Source organism: Calonectris borealis, chromosome 2 (assembly GCF_964195595.1).
Source record: "Calonectris borealis chromosome 2, bCalBor7.hap1.2, whole genome shotgun sequence".
Taxonomy (NCBI): Eukaryota; Metazoa; Chordata; class Aves; order Procellariiformes; family Procellariidae; genus Calonectris; species Calonectris borealis.
The window spans coordinates 113,180,613-113,196,377 of NC_134313.1; the positions used below are offsets into that span (position 1 = coordinate 113,180,613).

Sequence of the window (15,765 nt, forward strand, 5' to 3'; positions counted from 1 at the left end):
TCCTTGGACTAGGAGGGCACTTAGCAACAACTGAAAACATCAGTGTGTTATCAACATTCTCCTCATACTAAATCCAAAACACAGCACTAGGAAGAAATTTAACCCTATCCCAGCCGAAACCAGGACAGAGTGCAAACTAGCTTGTGCGAGGGACTGCACTGTATCCCTTCGATGTGACTGTATGAATAACAAGCAAGACTGCTAAAAAGAGGCATTCTTTCTCTTCCCCTTAGCCGAAACTCTCTAAGGTTGTGCTAATACTTCAGACAGTTCTTTGGTTATATTTGGCTGGGTGGCTTTGAAAAAGAGTCTTTTTAGCAAGGAAGGTATTTATTGCTACTCTTACGGTTCTTCCTGTAGATTCCCTTTGAGACAGGCAGGTCTGTGGTGCTCTACAGCGTAGATGCTGAGTGGGTAAAGAGGAGAGTTGCTGCCAGGAGCACTCCTGGTGTAACCGCTGTGACATGTGGACCAAAGCCAGCAAAAACTTGGGGTTTGGGAAGGGAGCAGGAGATCAAGTTAACAAACTAGCTGCAGTTTAGTAAGATAACAAACTTGACAGTTCACAATTCACCTAATGAATGAAATGGGAATGCTTCTTCCTTGAGGCACACGTGCTGTGGCTCCTACTGCTTTTTTTTCTCTTGCTACCTTCCTCCCCAGTTCTGATAGCAGCTGAGATTTGGTCAGAGAGGACATCCTCTATGGGACTCTGTCTTTCATTGTCGTTTTGTCTCTATTCCCCATTTCCTGTTATCCTGTTCTCACGTAGAATTAACGCACAAGATGGTGATTCTGGAATGACATGATGGAGGCTGCACTGTCTGTTTTACCAATAAACTATCGCTGATGTGGCAGGGACTAATGTGATTGATTGCATTGATTTGTAAGTTGTACTAATGCTTCCAGTTGATGGAATAAATCAGTAGGTTTTACTCTTTTGGCTATCAGATTCACACGTTTCCTATTATAAACTTCTGCATACATAGATTGCTGAGTAGCACATATGAAAGAACTTATTTTAGTCAACTGTCTTGGACCTCATAGAGCATAAGTCCATCAAGCATAGACAGAAAGCCCTTGATTTAAAACAAAAGTGCCTTCAGAGTAAGGTCTCTAACCTTCACAGAGTGGATTAATTCATGGAAATGTTTTTTTAAAAAAGGTACTATTTTACTGGAAGATAAGTATATTTTTCCAGTAGATTTAATTGTCAAGATGTTTTTAGAGAAAATGAGCCCTTGCCACTACTAATGAATAAAGCAGCTGAAATTCTTCTATACCCATGACCTAAATTAAAGTTCAGCTTCTCAAAGAGTTATGGCAGTAATAGTGTGCAAAGCATTTCTGTAAATTGTAGGAGAGTTAGAGAGTAAATTGTTTGGGCCTGCCAGTCTGTGGAAAAGTTGTAAATATATCAGTGGTGAACGAAAAAATTTTGTAATAAGGGGGACTGTTTTCTCTTCCAAAGTTGTTGCTATCAAAAAACCATACGGTATCGATGCCACATGCTACTAAGGCTCTCTATTAATATTTTGTGTGGTTGATGTCTGTAAAACATCTAAGAGAGGCTTTCTGGTGATGATATCCTGAATAGAAACCAGCACAGCACCCAGCCATAAGATTGCAGGTAGCCCACAATCTTTAGTTCTCTGGAGTGAAAACTGGTCAGTAAAATTTTTCTGAAACTTAATGCTGTCAATTAAAGTCAGTATTATCAACTGCATCGTATCTACTTGGTATTTCTATCATACGCATAAAGTCCATTACCCAGGACTGTTGTGCTCAACTATCACAGTAGTCAAGTCCGTCTGGCATAACACATGGATTTCCTTTAATCAATTCTATCTGAGTGAGAGCACTAGCTCCTTCCTCAGTTTGTTTTTATAAACCACATATTTTCGTTTTCCCATTAGGAGATTGTTTCCAGCAAGTGTTGATAGTGTCAGTAAGGCTGTAGTTATGCTCATAAACGAACAAGTCTTTCTTGTCTTCCTTCTTTCTTTCTTTTTGTGTTTTTTCTTTTTTTGGTATTTTACTGTAGAGGCCGGCATCATGCAGATACAAACAGTGAAATTATTTTATACTCTTTTCATGTTTGGTATCTTGACTAATATGGCTCAAAACCATGATTTTTGGGCCTGTTCTTTTCTGTTACCTTTGCCTTTTGTTTAGTTGAATGGGTCAGTCTGTCCAGAGGAAGGATGATATTCTTCCTGTTTCATAAAATCCTCAACCTTACAGCGCATTTCTAGTTTGTAGCTGACTTTTCAGGTATTTCTGCCTTCTGTCGTCTTCTGCTTGCAGTACCGAAATGGTTTCCGAGAAGATCAGATGAATACTGCTCTTCTTTAGTGTCTGCCCAACTCTCCTAACATTGTCTATTGTCTGAAGCACATAGGAATTTCATCTAGAGGAAAGTGCCAGAATGCTAATACATATTGTCAGAGACATTGTTCCAGTACTCAGAAATAGACTCTGATATGCCATTCAAGACTGCTATAGCATAAAGCTTGGGGCAGAGATAAAGAGAGATCCTCATCTAAGACACTGGGAGGAAAAGAAAGAAAGAAAGAAAAAACAAACTTAGAAAAAAAAAAAGTGGCAGATCCTGAGGCAGCTTGAATAATATTTGAGACAGAGATTGATTTTATCAGTGTGGTAAAATAAGTCAGTGTTAAAATTAATCTGTGAAGAAGCAATTTATTTATTATAACACTTATTAGGCTTTTAATGAGTTTTGAATAAATATACTTGAATTTTTTTTCAAATAGTCTAGAAAGATTCAAAGATGTGGATGCAAAATGCCCACAGAGCTGGGCAATATTTCCAACAGGGTGCCAGCTATATTAATTATGAGGTTGTTAATGATGTTTTGCAACTAACATACTTCTGTGGTTCCTGTAGTCATATATGTAAATCATTTATAACATGCAGATACAATTTATAGTTTATTGCTATGCTTGATTGTCAGTCTTTAATTCTACCTTACATTAAAGCCATTTCAAGCAATTGGTAACACCAAAGTTTTCCCTGATATGAGGAACAGTTTTTGCAGGCATTAGATGTTTCTGAATCAGACTGGCATTTCTCAAATACGTATTGTGTTACTGGCCCAAATCCTTGGATCTTAAGAACCCTAGATTTTGGGTGTGTTTGCAGCTGAAATTCTGTTCTGCATATATGGTTTGAAGGATTATTTGTACTTTTTCAGAATATTTCCCATTTGCTGCACAAAACTTCTGTACTGTAAAACCTGTTAAAAACGATGTGTCAGTGAAGATACCCAATTCAATGAATTCACCCAAAAGACTTCACCTTCAGCAAAGTACAGTTCTTCTAATTCTATTTCTTTTTATTTATTATTTAAATTGATTATTTTCTATTTATTTATTATTGAATAAATAAATGTTATCTATTTATTTACCATTTAATTTTATTTATTTAATTTATTTTTCTCTAGGATTCCTATCATACTGCCTGCTTAAGCATGTCCTGCCATTTCATACCTGACAGGAAGGTAAAACCTAATGTAGAGTTAAACTGGCAAAGCTCCTCTGTAAAGTTCTTTCCTCAACAGTGAGCGTGCTGTGTGTTTCCAGAGACTTCACACTTCATAGCCATTGAGAAATGCAGCTTTTTGACAGTAAACTGGGTAAAAGGTCCATAAATGTGAGACATGAGTGTGCCTGAATGCTGCTGGGCTCTTTACCCTTTTACATTACTCACATGTGGTGTATTGCACAAGGACACAACTGCACAGCAGGGCAGCAGGGTCCACAGAGCAGAGCAGGCACCGTCCCCCGTGAGTAGGGTGCATTGCGGTGCTGCGAGCGAAGCGGGGAGTGGGGACCCTCCTTTTATTCAGCCCCTCTGTGCCTCATTTCCCCACCAGCATCCCATGTGTCCATGTAGTAGGGCCACGTGGCCCTGAATCCACATTACAGCTGAACTCTCCTGTGCCCTTTCCTCTCTGTAAGTCCGGAGATTCCTGTGCCTGACGCAGAGGTGCGTCCTTTCTTTCCAGGTGATTCGTGCTTGGGGCAACAGGATGAAGCGAGTCCTTTACACAGCCTCTCCCATCTCCTCAGCTCTGCTGGAGAGGTTCATACAGACTGACATTTCTCAAAATCCTCAGACCTCTTGAAAAGTGTGCCCCTCATCCCTCCCTCCCGTTATCTAACATTTGCCTCTTTCGCCCATGCCCTCTGAGCTATTGTAACCCCAAAGAGTCTGCACAACACAAAGCAGAGTGTGGGCAGAAGACGAGTGCTTTGTGTTCCCCTGTGGGTGTTGCCACTCAGCCCTCCTGTGCTTCCCTGCTTGCCTTTACACCTGCTCAGTTTGCTGTGAAATCTGCACAGAGTAAACAATAAACCATCACAACTTTTGTCATCTTGTGGGTGATTGGGGTTTAGCCTCGAGCGTGTAAAGCAGAATATGACTCCCAGCAAGGTGAGGGCTGGGCTTAACTCCTCAGCCTTGTGGTGAAGTGGAGGCCGATGTGCAGGCAGGGGCTGAGGATGTACGCAGATACAGGTGTATCCCCCTGCCTTATCCAACGAAAGGGTGTTTTGTTCTCCAGGACTTATCCTGAAGAATTTCTTTCCCAGCAGCAGAGATCAGCTCAGAATTATGCAAAGTTGAGGGGAAAATAATGCAGCAAGGTTTGAGGCACAGCTGGAGCTTCAAAACATCTGTTTTGACCTCTCTGAAGGACTGGAGCCCTGCTTAGGAAAAAAAATTCTCTCTTTTAAAAATGCACAGAGAAGTAGTCATTGCTCATATTTGCTGCTGAAGCACCCCTGCTTTTTGCATTAGGAGGACATTTACAAGGACTAGGAGGCAAGACATACAGGAGAAAATTGACACCCAAGAAAAGAATAACTATTGCGTTTTGAAGCTTGCAGAGGAACAAGTGTTAGATAAATGCATGTGACAAACAGACCCTGTTTGATCTCTCTAAGAAGATTTGACAAGTCAGACACACAGGAGCCATAAATTACCTGTAATGGCAAAAATTACATCAGTTATAACCTTTTAAGCAGTTGTGCCTCATACAGCATCAATTCAGAGATAGTAATCTAAGGAGAACCAGTCTCTCTATACGCGTTTCCCTTGTAATATACAGTTACAAGAGTAAGCTGCGTATGATTTTCATAAGACATGATAAAAATCTAACGGTTCTAGGCTGCACACTGTAAACCTGCAGATAACTGGCTCAGACTCTAACTGATAAACCTACTGGGCCAGGAAAACCATTTTTTACTTTAAAAAAGAAATGGAAGTATGATTGAGATGTCATGGTGTGGGGGTACTGCATGGGGAAGATTCCCATAATCAGTCATCAGCCTGTTTCAAAGACAAGCTGTGGAGCTAGAGGCGGGGGTGCGGTCTGCCAAACAGAGCAGCTGGCACAGGGCTGTGCTCTTTACCTCCTGTGAGACCTCCTGAGCCTTCTTCAGAGGATTTCCCTGGGGGAGTTGCCTTTGCTTTGGCACCTGGCTTGCAAGTTGTTAATGAAGGTGGGGCGGGAGGGCAGGGAGAGCTCCAGCAGATGCTGCAGTTAGCACCTGGGTGCCATGCTGACTGTCGGCGCCTGAGGAGCTGGCTGGTGCAGGGCAGAGCTGCGTATGACATCTGTGCCAGCAGGGCATGACAGCGCAGGCCCTATAGCAATGACCTCTGCTAGGGGCTTGTTTCTGTTTCTCCCCTAATGGCAGAACTTGATTTCCCCTGGAAGAGCACGTAGGAAAGACTATTTCCACCCTCTACATAGCCTTTCTCGCGCTCAGGTGGCTGCTTTTGAGGCTGGAGGAGAAACTTCCAGGCCTGGCTTCGCTTTTAAGCAGACCCTGTGCACATCTCCTGCTTGCACGGCATGAACTCGGCGGGTTGCCTCGGCTGGGAATGGAGCCGATTTGGCAGTCAGAGGGATGAAGACGAACTGAGGTCGGTGCCACTACCAGGCAGCCTTGCAGTCCCAGCAGAGAGTGCTGCTGGTGTCATTGTGGCTTGGAGCATCTCCTTTTATCTTGATGGTCATTTTAATTCGCTTTTGATTGCTCCCTGTTACTTCAGTCCCAAAGGCCGAAATTCTTGCGAGGCCACTTTCCCAGAAACTTCCCCGATGAGTTGAATCACACTGGGGAAAACTGCCACATGGGTTTTTTTCCCCAAAATTAATTTGTTTATATGGTACAGAAGGCTCTGTTTGTACTGCCTTTTTGGGTAGGAAAGGAGGGAAGTATACGCTGATTCTAAGAAGTGTAATTTCTGTCTCTGCGCTGCTTTCTGTCAGCGCGCTAACCACATCTTCCAGAAACCAGCCTGGGTGCTGGCAGGCTGCAGGCTGCAGGCTCCTCTGGCGGGAGCAGCCTGCCTTTGCCCCCGGCCGCCGGGGACCCCTCCGCTCCCGAGGTTTTGTTGCTAATGGTCTGATGATACCACGATCCCCCAAAAGGTGCTGGCTCTCATATTGCTCTTCAGCATGGCCCTGGGTTGGGCCCAGGTGCTGGCGGAGGGCTGCAGGGGTCTCTGTGAGGAGAGGCCGGGCCGGGCTGCCCCGGGCCGGACACAGCCGGCTCCAGTGGCCCCCCGGCAGGGCACAGCCGAGCCCCTCCGCCAGGGGCGGGCACCTCGGGGAAAGCGCAGCTGAGAAAGGGCAGAGGCTGCCCGGCGGTGAGGGGGAAAGTGTGAGAAACAGCCCTGCGAGCCCCGAGGGGAGAGCGGGAGGAGGGGGAGGAGGACTCCAGCTGCCCCCCCGCAGAGATTCCCCTGGAGAGCCCCGCCGGAGCAGGTGGGTGTCTCCTCAGGGAGCTGCGGCCTGTGGAGGGCCCACGCTGGGCAGGGGAACAGCGAGAGAGGGCAGGGGCGGTGGAGAGGAGCTGATATGGACTAACCACAGCCCCCCGCTCCCCATCCCCCTGCAACCCTCAGGGATGGGGGAGTAGAGGAGTCGGGAGTGAAGGAGTGAAGGTGAGACTGAGAAAAAGGAGAGGGTGGAAGGGAGGTGGTGTTTTCATTTTTGCCTCACCATCCAACTCTATTTTAATTGACAATAAATGACATCATTAATTTTCCCCAGGTCGAGTCTCCTTTTGCCCGTAAGTGATCTCCTTGACACACAAGCTTTTCCATCTTACTTTCTCCACCTGTCCTGTTGAGGAAGGGGAGTGAGAGAGCGGCTGGGTGGGCGCCTGGCACCTGGCCGAGGTCAACCCACCACAGGTCCCAGCAGGGGACAGCCATGGCCGTGCTGTGTCCCATGCGGCTGATACGTGGGCCTGGTAAGTCAGGGATCGGGGCTGGGTTGTGTTGCTGTAGCTGCTGCATGGGGCTGGCCAGGTCTGTCTCTGGGAAGGGGATACCGCAGCAGTCTTTCCTCCTAGGGTGTCACTTTGAGGTCAGGGTTGAGGTGCTTTTGGGGTCCTGGTGAACAAACAGCTGCCTGGTAATTTAGGTGAATAAATGGGAATTTTCTCTCTGCGGGTCATTTTACCCAATGCCTTTCACAGGCACTAGGTCACTTCATATAGCAGTGCTCTCTCCATCTTGCTTTCTGCCTGAAATGCTTAAATGATACTATGTGAGTAAAATATCTTGTCAATAAACCCTGGGAGGGGTACTGGCAGGTCAGCCACCCTCCTGCACTGGCTGCCGTGTGAACAGGCGCTGGGGACCCCATGCCCTGTTGCCGATGCTGGGTGCCCAAGGTGGGGCTCCAGAGCCAACATCTATGCAAAACGCATGCTTCGTCCGAGGGATGCCTGGCAGCGTCCTGTTTGCTGTAAACTCACAGACTCAGCTGCAACAAACCTGGAGGGATGCGATTTTAAGACTATCCCGTGGTCTGGCAGCTTTTTTGCAAAGGAGAGTTTTGTCCAGTAATTCTTAGGAGGATACAACACCTTGAGTTTGTAATGTATGGCCAATGCTAAAAAGGGAGAGGGGAGAAATAAGGCAGGAATCAAAAGCGCAGGTAGTTTCATACACTGAATTAGACCATTTGAAAACTTAAATTTTTACCTGCATTTTAGGCTGTGGTCAGGCAGGGATTGAGGAGAAGAGAAAAAACACTTGAGTATTAAAGGTGTGGTTGTCTATTTAATCTGGTCAGCACTGCACATAGAAACCTCAGTCACAGCTGCTTGTACCTTAGCTATTGTTGATTAGGAGAGCAGGGTAAATGATTCACTTCATTGTAGCTGAGAAAGGAGGTGGCCTGTATAGTGGACGTTAATTTCTCTCTGTCACTTGTGAAAGGTACGAAGAGAGACCTTGTACTGAACACAGTGAATTTGATTCTCTCCGATATATACAGGTGTAAAGGAATATGACACAGGGACAGTAGCTTCTCACAGAAAGCTTACTCAAACTATCACTTATTTGAAGCATTAATACTATCCCCAGCTGCCCTAAGACGACTGCTCCAGATAACCTATGCAAAAAGAAATGGGTCAGCTCTAAAACTGCCTGGCTGGCAAAATTCTGTGCACCCATAGGGGTGGGCCACTTACCATGTGCTAATCCTTGATATGCTGTTCGGGCTTTTGTTTTCATCTGTCAGTACTGAGAGGGTGGTAGCTGCCACTATAGCTCAGAGTCTTCTGAGCTGTGGGGTGGGAGAAGTGGCTGTATTGCTGCCCTGGCCCCTCATTAGTCCAAATTCTTCTTCTGGTACAAAGGAAATCAAGAAGAGATTAGTCTTAGGTCACTTTCTGTGGATACGTACAGCTGAACAGCATGAAGGTGACGAGACTCGGCTTTCTGAGAACGTTCAAATACAGCTTCTGATTTGAAGCCCACAGTGTAACATCTCTTTTTAGCATTTTATTTGACTGTGATCAGGCCATGATGTGAACAAATTTCTTCAATGTGCAACAAAATGCATAAAGATATCTTACTTTTAGTTAGCTTTCCTAACAAAATATGTCATATCCAAAGCACATGACTGCCTGTCCCTTCACAGAAAGTTTTAGGGTCTCTGTGCAGCTTCTTCTAGATCTGGAAGAGCAGCAGAAGTCTCAAAAGCTCTGACAAATTTCATGAAAGAAGCCTTGAGAGAGGGGAAAGCCCCCAAATGAGAGCAAATGCTGAGGGAAAGATGGAAACTCAGCTGCTACATATTCTGGTTGGTAACTACCTGGCCACTCCATGCAGGTGTCCTGCATGGCTAATTGGAGTGCAGCGAGGTGTAGGCTAGCCTGAGTGTACGCTCCCTCCTGCCGACAGTGATATTGTCAGGGCAGGTGAGTGGAGTTTGGGAGAAGACACAAGTGTATGGGAAGCAAAGCTTTGTTGCTTCTGCTTCTATGAAAGAACTTAAATTTCTTCTAGAGCCTCAGAAAATGGCTGTTTTTATTTTTAGCAGCATACGTTTCACTGCAGTTTGCAGGTAGCAAGGGTTGGGGTTCTGTGTGCTGCCCTTAATTCTTTTCTTTTGAACTCATCTTGACTTGCAGTAGAAGCCTCTGTATTTGCTGATATAAATGGATGCAACAGTTCATCTTTAGTGTAAATATCACTTATTTTATTAGCAATAATAAAGGTATCAAATCTTTTGCTGGAATATTTTTTTTTTTGAGTTATCAGAAAACTGAACTCTTGCTACCCCAGAAATTTGAGCCTAGGGAGTTCAGTGGTTAGTATATGACTACTCTAGGGGAACAAAAGGTACCTTTCCAATTAAAGTTAATAGAGGGATAACTTCAGACACACAAAAGGAAAAAAAGACACCTATAAGTCATGGTGAGTTCAAAAGGAAAGAATTAAGGTAGGCACACAAAGCATCATGGGAAGTGCTATTCAAGCTACCATGTCAAAAAGGCTGATTAACAGCAGTTCCAAGTCTACCTGATCACCAGGGAGTCTTACTGATAAAAATTATTTCCCCTCCAGAGAGAAGAATCTCCCTGAACTGAACAAATGTGTCACTTTTGAATCAGGATTCATGAAAAGGCAGAAAAGGAGAAGAAAAAAGAATAAAGGTACGCATTCACCAAAAGATCTGAAATTTGTAACTTGTGACTGTTTATCAGTCTTTAAGTTCTGAATGAAACTGCAAGTCATACGTCAGTGAGTGGGATTCAGTTCATTAGCTTTGCATTTCTTTTTTCTTTAAAAGTGGCTGTTTGCAGATAAAATTCACCGGCGTTCGTTGAAATTGCAATCAGGAAAATCTAATGGCTTTGTTTGATGTGTTGCTTAGACCTTCCAGGCTGTAAGGCTTTTCAGCAGAGTCCTTTAAAGACATTGATTAAATTCTGGAGCTACTGTGTGTAGAAGTCAGACTAGATGAGTGTAATGGTAAATTTTAGACATAAAATCAAACTATTTCACGTCACTAATGAATTTTGATTTTTTTTTTTTTCCCCTCCTCTCTTTTATTTCTGTGGGTTGTTTTCAACACTTTGAACTGTACAGGAGAAAAGAGACATGAAAGTAAATGCTATTGGAATGTCTTTTTGTGAGCACAATGTTATACAAATGCCAGGATTTCTTTCATTTGACATTTTATAATTCTTATGTACATTTACATGATATTTTGGAGGAATTTCTCTTTGAATTGCCTTTTTATGTTTGAATAGCTCAGTTTTCTTTATTCCCATGGTTTGTTCCTCCATTTGTGGTAATGTGGAATGGGCTAGAGAACAGGCTTGCCACAGGTGGGGCCAGTTCAATATGAAAATGTAGGCACTTGAGATATGTTGGGCAGGGTGATGTTTGGAAGAATTACAGTGGACTATATGTTTGAGCTGCTTTCTCTGGGCTACCGCAGTAGATGTGTTTTAGATGTGTCCTATGCTTTGATGTTAACTGATGAAATTTAGGAAAAGTTTTGCAATGAATGTACTAGGCTTTGTTGGATTGTGGCAGGCAATTTGAGATACAGCACAGATGAAACAAAGAGGAGCAGTGGGTTCTTTGGCTGCAGCTGGACAGCAGAAGATGAGCAAGTCCAGGCTGTGCTATCTAGGCAGAAGTGGGATGATTTTTTGAATTTCAGCCAAGTTGTCAGGAGCTTTACTCAGTACCAGAAAGAAATTCATGGTGTTTACCTACAAAATGAAGGTAGAAGGGGACTTTAGGTAGCGAACTGCTGAGAGCAATATTCTGTCTCGTAAGGGGAAATGAAGATTTTGCCTAGACTGTTGTATGTTCTAGATAAAATATTGCCTTCTGATAAATCATTGAGAGTTTTCCCTCTGTTTGTTTGGCTCAACATTTTCAAAACCAGTTGGTAGTGAGTTTCACATTTGTGATGTTTCATGAAATGCAAGTTCTAAAACTGTTCATGTTCTTCTATTTGTTTTTTCTAGATGAGTTATTACTTTTGTTCTCATAGCTGGTTCTGCTTGAAGTTTTTAATGTTATGTGCTGCTATTACTAGAATTTAAATGTTATAGTGGGGTTTTGTTAGCTCATTTCCTGACTCTGCTGTTCTTAACACTTTGGGGAGCTGTAGAGTATGAACTTTTTCACTCAGTCTTTCAGCATCTCATCGTTTATTCATAATGACATTGTAAAAATGCAGAAAATTATGCAAAGAGCAGTCTAAATGTAGTACAAATTTCTCTTAAAAAGTGTGTTTGTATGTATAGAAATATGTGCACCTGTATCAAAGATAAAATTAAATAACATTTACATGTATACATTGTATAACATATTATATTCTGTGGAATATTTCATTAAACCTAGGAAAAATTCTATGTAGAATTAAAATATATAAATTAAAATCTTAAACAGATCCATATTGCACACAATTATCTGAAATATATATATTCATTTCATCTATATATGCACTTGCTGTTGTCCCATCCAAATGAGTAAGTTTAACATCTAGTAACAGAAAAGGAAGATTATTGTCATTTTCTTTATTTGACTTTAAAGGCTACCACCCCAAAAGCAATTTATATGCATTAAGTGTTAAGATCATAATCACTAGGCAAGTTACCCAAAAGGGAAAAAGAAGCAATGTTGTTTCTGTTCTGTTTCTGTTTGTTTCCACTCTTGGTATTAGTATTTCTTTGACTGGGAATCGGTTATTCTTTGGGGAGACAAGGGAACCATCCCTTTGCAGCCCATGTGACTACATCACTGTAGCAAGTTGTACCAGGGTAAGAGCTTGGATGCATCTCTGAGCTCTCCGGTATTCAGCTGGAAGGCTGGGGCTCCATAGCGGTCAAGGGACTCCTGGGTCATTTGTCTGCTATTTATTTGAGAAAGCATTGTAGGCCTCTGGTGCTGTTGGCTTTCATGCAGAACTCTCTCTGTCATTGTTCTAGTAAACAGTTTTAAAACATGAGTATGTTTTGGGAATTCTGCTTGAAAGAAAATGACAAGCATATTTAGTAAATCAGAGCTTTTTTGGTAGGTGAGCTGACAGCATGCTTCAAATAGAATTGATTGGTGGTCGATTTAACATCAGTAATTTCAGCACACTGTGATAAGTTTGACACCCATTTTATAAGGCATTGTATGGGGGGAATAGTTTCTGCTGAAAGAAGAATTTCTTTGTTACGACAGGAAAAGGTCAGGAGAAGGTAGGTTAGCTGTGAAGAAAAAAAAATTGCTTTTGGTGGAGGTGAGAAGAAATTATATCATCATTTGCTTTAACATGTCATTGATTTCCTCTCCCACTCCCCCAAAAATTTCTGTTCCCAAAAGTTTCTCAAGTCAAGAGTTTTTCTTCTTGCGAATCCAGATCTTCTTCAATTTCTTTCTTAACAAATTTAATTTCTATCTTTTTCTCTTGGACCTTAAAATTAGAGATACTGTTTAACCTTCTATATGTTGTTTTAACAACATGAATCTGCCCCCTTCTTGGTGAGGAGATCCCCCCTCCTTGGACCTTCCTGTATTTAGTTGTCTTTTCCTCCCAACACATTTCATTACAAAAGTGTTTTTGCTAGAAATAATAATTGTCTTTGTCTGTCATTTAGATTATGTCATACCTTTCCTTCAGCTTCCTGTATTTTATCAGTGTTTAGTTCAAACTCTCCCTTCTTATTTAAAATGCATGTATCTTTGCTTTTGCAAACTTGCCTTTGCCTGTTTTCTTTATTCTCTTTGGTCTTTTTTTTTTCTATCGGGTAATCAAATTAACTTGTTGTTTTGTTATCTTCTTGCATAAACTTGGCCATGCCGTCTTTCCTGCTGCCTGTTATGGAGAATCCTTCTTGAACGTTGAAAGCAACTGTGTCCTTTGTCCTACTGAAGCCTGTCTTGTTACGTTCACCTCTATTGCGCTGCCTTAGAGGAAAATTGCTGTCAGTTTCCCATTAAAGCAGTGATGTAATTATGCTGGTTGTAGCTCTGTGTCTTCTCCCAACTTCAGATGGGATGAGTTTACTCATGTGGCTTTCTTACGGATTTGAAAACCTACCTAGGGCAATTTGAACCTGGTGCTTGGAATAAGTATTAATTTTTTAAAGTATTTGTTAATTATGTTCTGGGCAGTTCATCCTGGAGAACTGCTTCTGCCTAATTCTTTAATCAAGGACACAAAGCTGGGACTTATCAGCAGAATAAAGGGAATTTGGGATAGTGCACAGGAAGAGCTGGATGATGTTGAGGACTACAAATGGGATAAAATTTATGAGTGCAGAAGATAACGTCATGCATTTGGGGGCTCTTACTGAAACCCGCTGCTCTAAGCTGGGAGGTCATCAGCTGGAAAAGACTGAGAAACACATGGGAGTTACTCAGTCACAAGCTGACAGTAAGCTGCAAAGATACAAAAGAGGTAAATGCAATCCTAAGATGTCTGTGGAAAGATAATTCCAGATAGGGAAGTATTACTGGCTGCATACAAGGATCATTAATGAGACCTTGTGTAAGATACCACATATGGTTTTGACTAACAGTGTTCAAGAAAGATGACCTGAAACTGAAGCTTTCATAGACAAGGCTATAGGGATGATCAGGGGAACGGAGAGTTTGTTTTACAAACAGAGGCTAGAAAAGGTTGGCTTGTTTAACTTAGCAAGGCAAAACCTGAGAGAGTATACAATTTTTTGTCTTTGAATATATCATGGGAGAAAATAACTTTTTAAGCTGAAGGGCAATGTTGGCAGAAGAACAGAGGGGCATAAACTGGCTAGGAGTACATTTCCGTTGGGGTTGAGAAACAAGTTCCTAACTATTAAAGCAGCCAAACTCTGAACAGACACTCCACGGGAGCAGTCGGGGTGCAAAATATAACAGAAGTGAAGATGAAGCTCAGTAAGTTTATGAAAGGGATTATCTGTAACAAGGCTGCTCCTGAGAGCCAGGGATTAGACTCCGTGAGCCAGGTGATCATCCTAGGCCTATGGCGCTTAGGACCTACAAAGTTCTCCCTCTCTCCCTCTCCCTCTCCCTCTCCCTCTCCCTCTCTCTCTCTCTCAAGTTTTATTTTGTAGAGAAGCCATTTGCACTTGAGCCATTGTTTCAAATAAATGGGCCATTGGCAGATAGCAGGATGTGTTTGTAACTGTGGTTACCTTCCAGAAGTAAACAAAGTTTCCATCCTTATCTTGATGTGGGGTTTGGAGCAGATGCTTTTTAAATCACATTAGCTCAGCTCAGCTAACTGAACTTGACTGAAACTCTGCTTTTCTAAAACTGAGCCGTAGGTGTTGAAATGTTTCTACTGAAACGTCTGTGTAAGCTAATTCAGTCAGTTGAACTGATGTGGTTAAATAAAGCAGTTTTATGTTACTGACACATTTTCAGCCCTTTGAATATCATCCACCATCTGATAGGAGCTAAATAAAAACTACTGAAAAAATTTACATTGGACAACAAACTGTATTTCAAAAAAACCAAACCAAAACCTCTAATGATTTATAGATTCATCTAAAACAAACTGCTGGATTTATCTATATAAGGCTCTAACTTCTCTTTAAAATAAGGGATTAGTAGTGTTGACTTCACTGTTGGGCAAATCTCTTGCAAGTGAAAGGAGATTGGGATGCAAGACAATTTCCAGTTACTTCTATCAGAGGACCTAATGAAAGGAGAAAACCATAATAAGAGTCGTAAAAATATTCTCCTCCCATGTGCTTTAGAAGGACGAGTTTGGCATTTGATGGGATGCCAATGTGCTGCAAGTGTTGACTGCTGTTCTTTAAAGCCTTATAAAGAAACAAAACTAACAAAAGACACTACAGACAATATTGCAGCAACGAGTGTTTCTTGGATGTCAAACACCCTCCAGCCCACAGCACTTTGATCTTGGGAACAAACCATAAAGAACAAATAGAGTAATTTTTCTTACATGCTAACATTTAACAGTGAGGTTGATGAACTTCTGGAAAACTAGAATAATGGGCATGCCTTTTCCATTTGTTAAATTGTTTTGACAAGGGCGTATTTCATTTAAAGAGGCTGTTTTCTATTCCTTCCCTTTTTGGTCTCTGAAAACATAAAAGAAGAACCAATATAGAACTTCACAGCACAGATCAGCTCACCTTCCACATGAGCCAACTGGAAAAAGTATTACTTAAATGCTCTTTTGGGGGGGGGCTGGTAGGAGGGCAGGGGGAAACAAGAGAAAAGAGTGAGTAGACAGTATAGCTGGGTATTTGTGAGTTTTGGCTCAGTCAGCCTTTTCATTGAAAGCCTCTGTTTCCATTAGACTTGCCAAAGAAAATGTATGAAATATATTAATACACGCTGTACACATTAGGGATGGGAGCAGTGACTTAGAGACTATCAAAACCCCTCTAGCGTTCTCTCTGTAACTAGACATGAGTGCATCAGCGGGCTCTACTGTGCTCG

At 42.3% G+C, this 15,765-nt stretch overlaps 1 long non-coding RNA gene across 1 annotated transcript in view; it reads left to right on the forward strand.

Moving 5' to 3' along the window:
* Nucleotides 1-7,215: 7,215 nt before the first annotated feature.
* Nucleotides 7,216-15,765, forward strand: part of LOC142079199 (uncharacterized) — a 168,784-nt gene continuing 160,234 nt past the window's right edge. The window contains exons 1-2 of the long non-coding RNA XR_012672567.1: nt 7,216-7,289; nt 9,901-9,989. This is a non-coding gene — a long non-coding RNA (uncharacterized LOC142079199). The remainder of the gene's footprint in view (nt 7,290-9,900; nt 9,990-15,765) is intronic.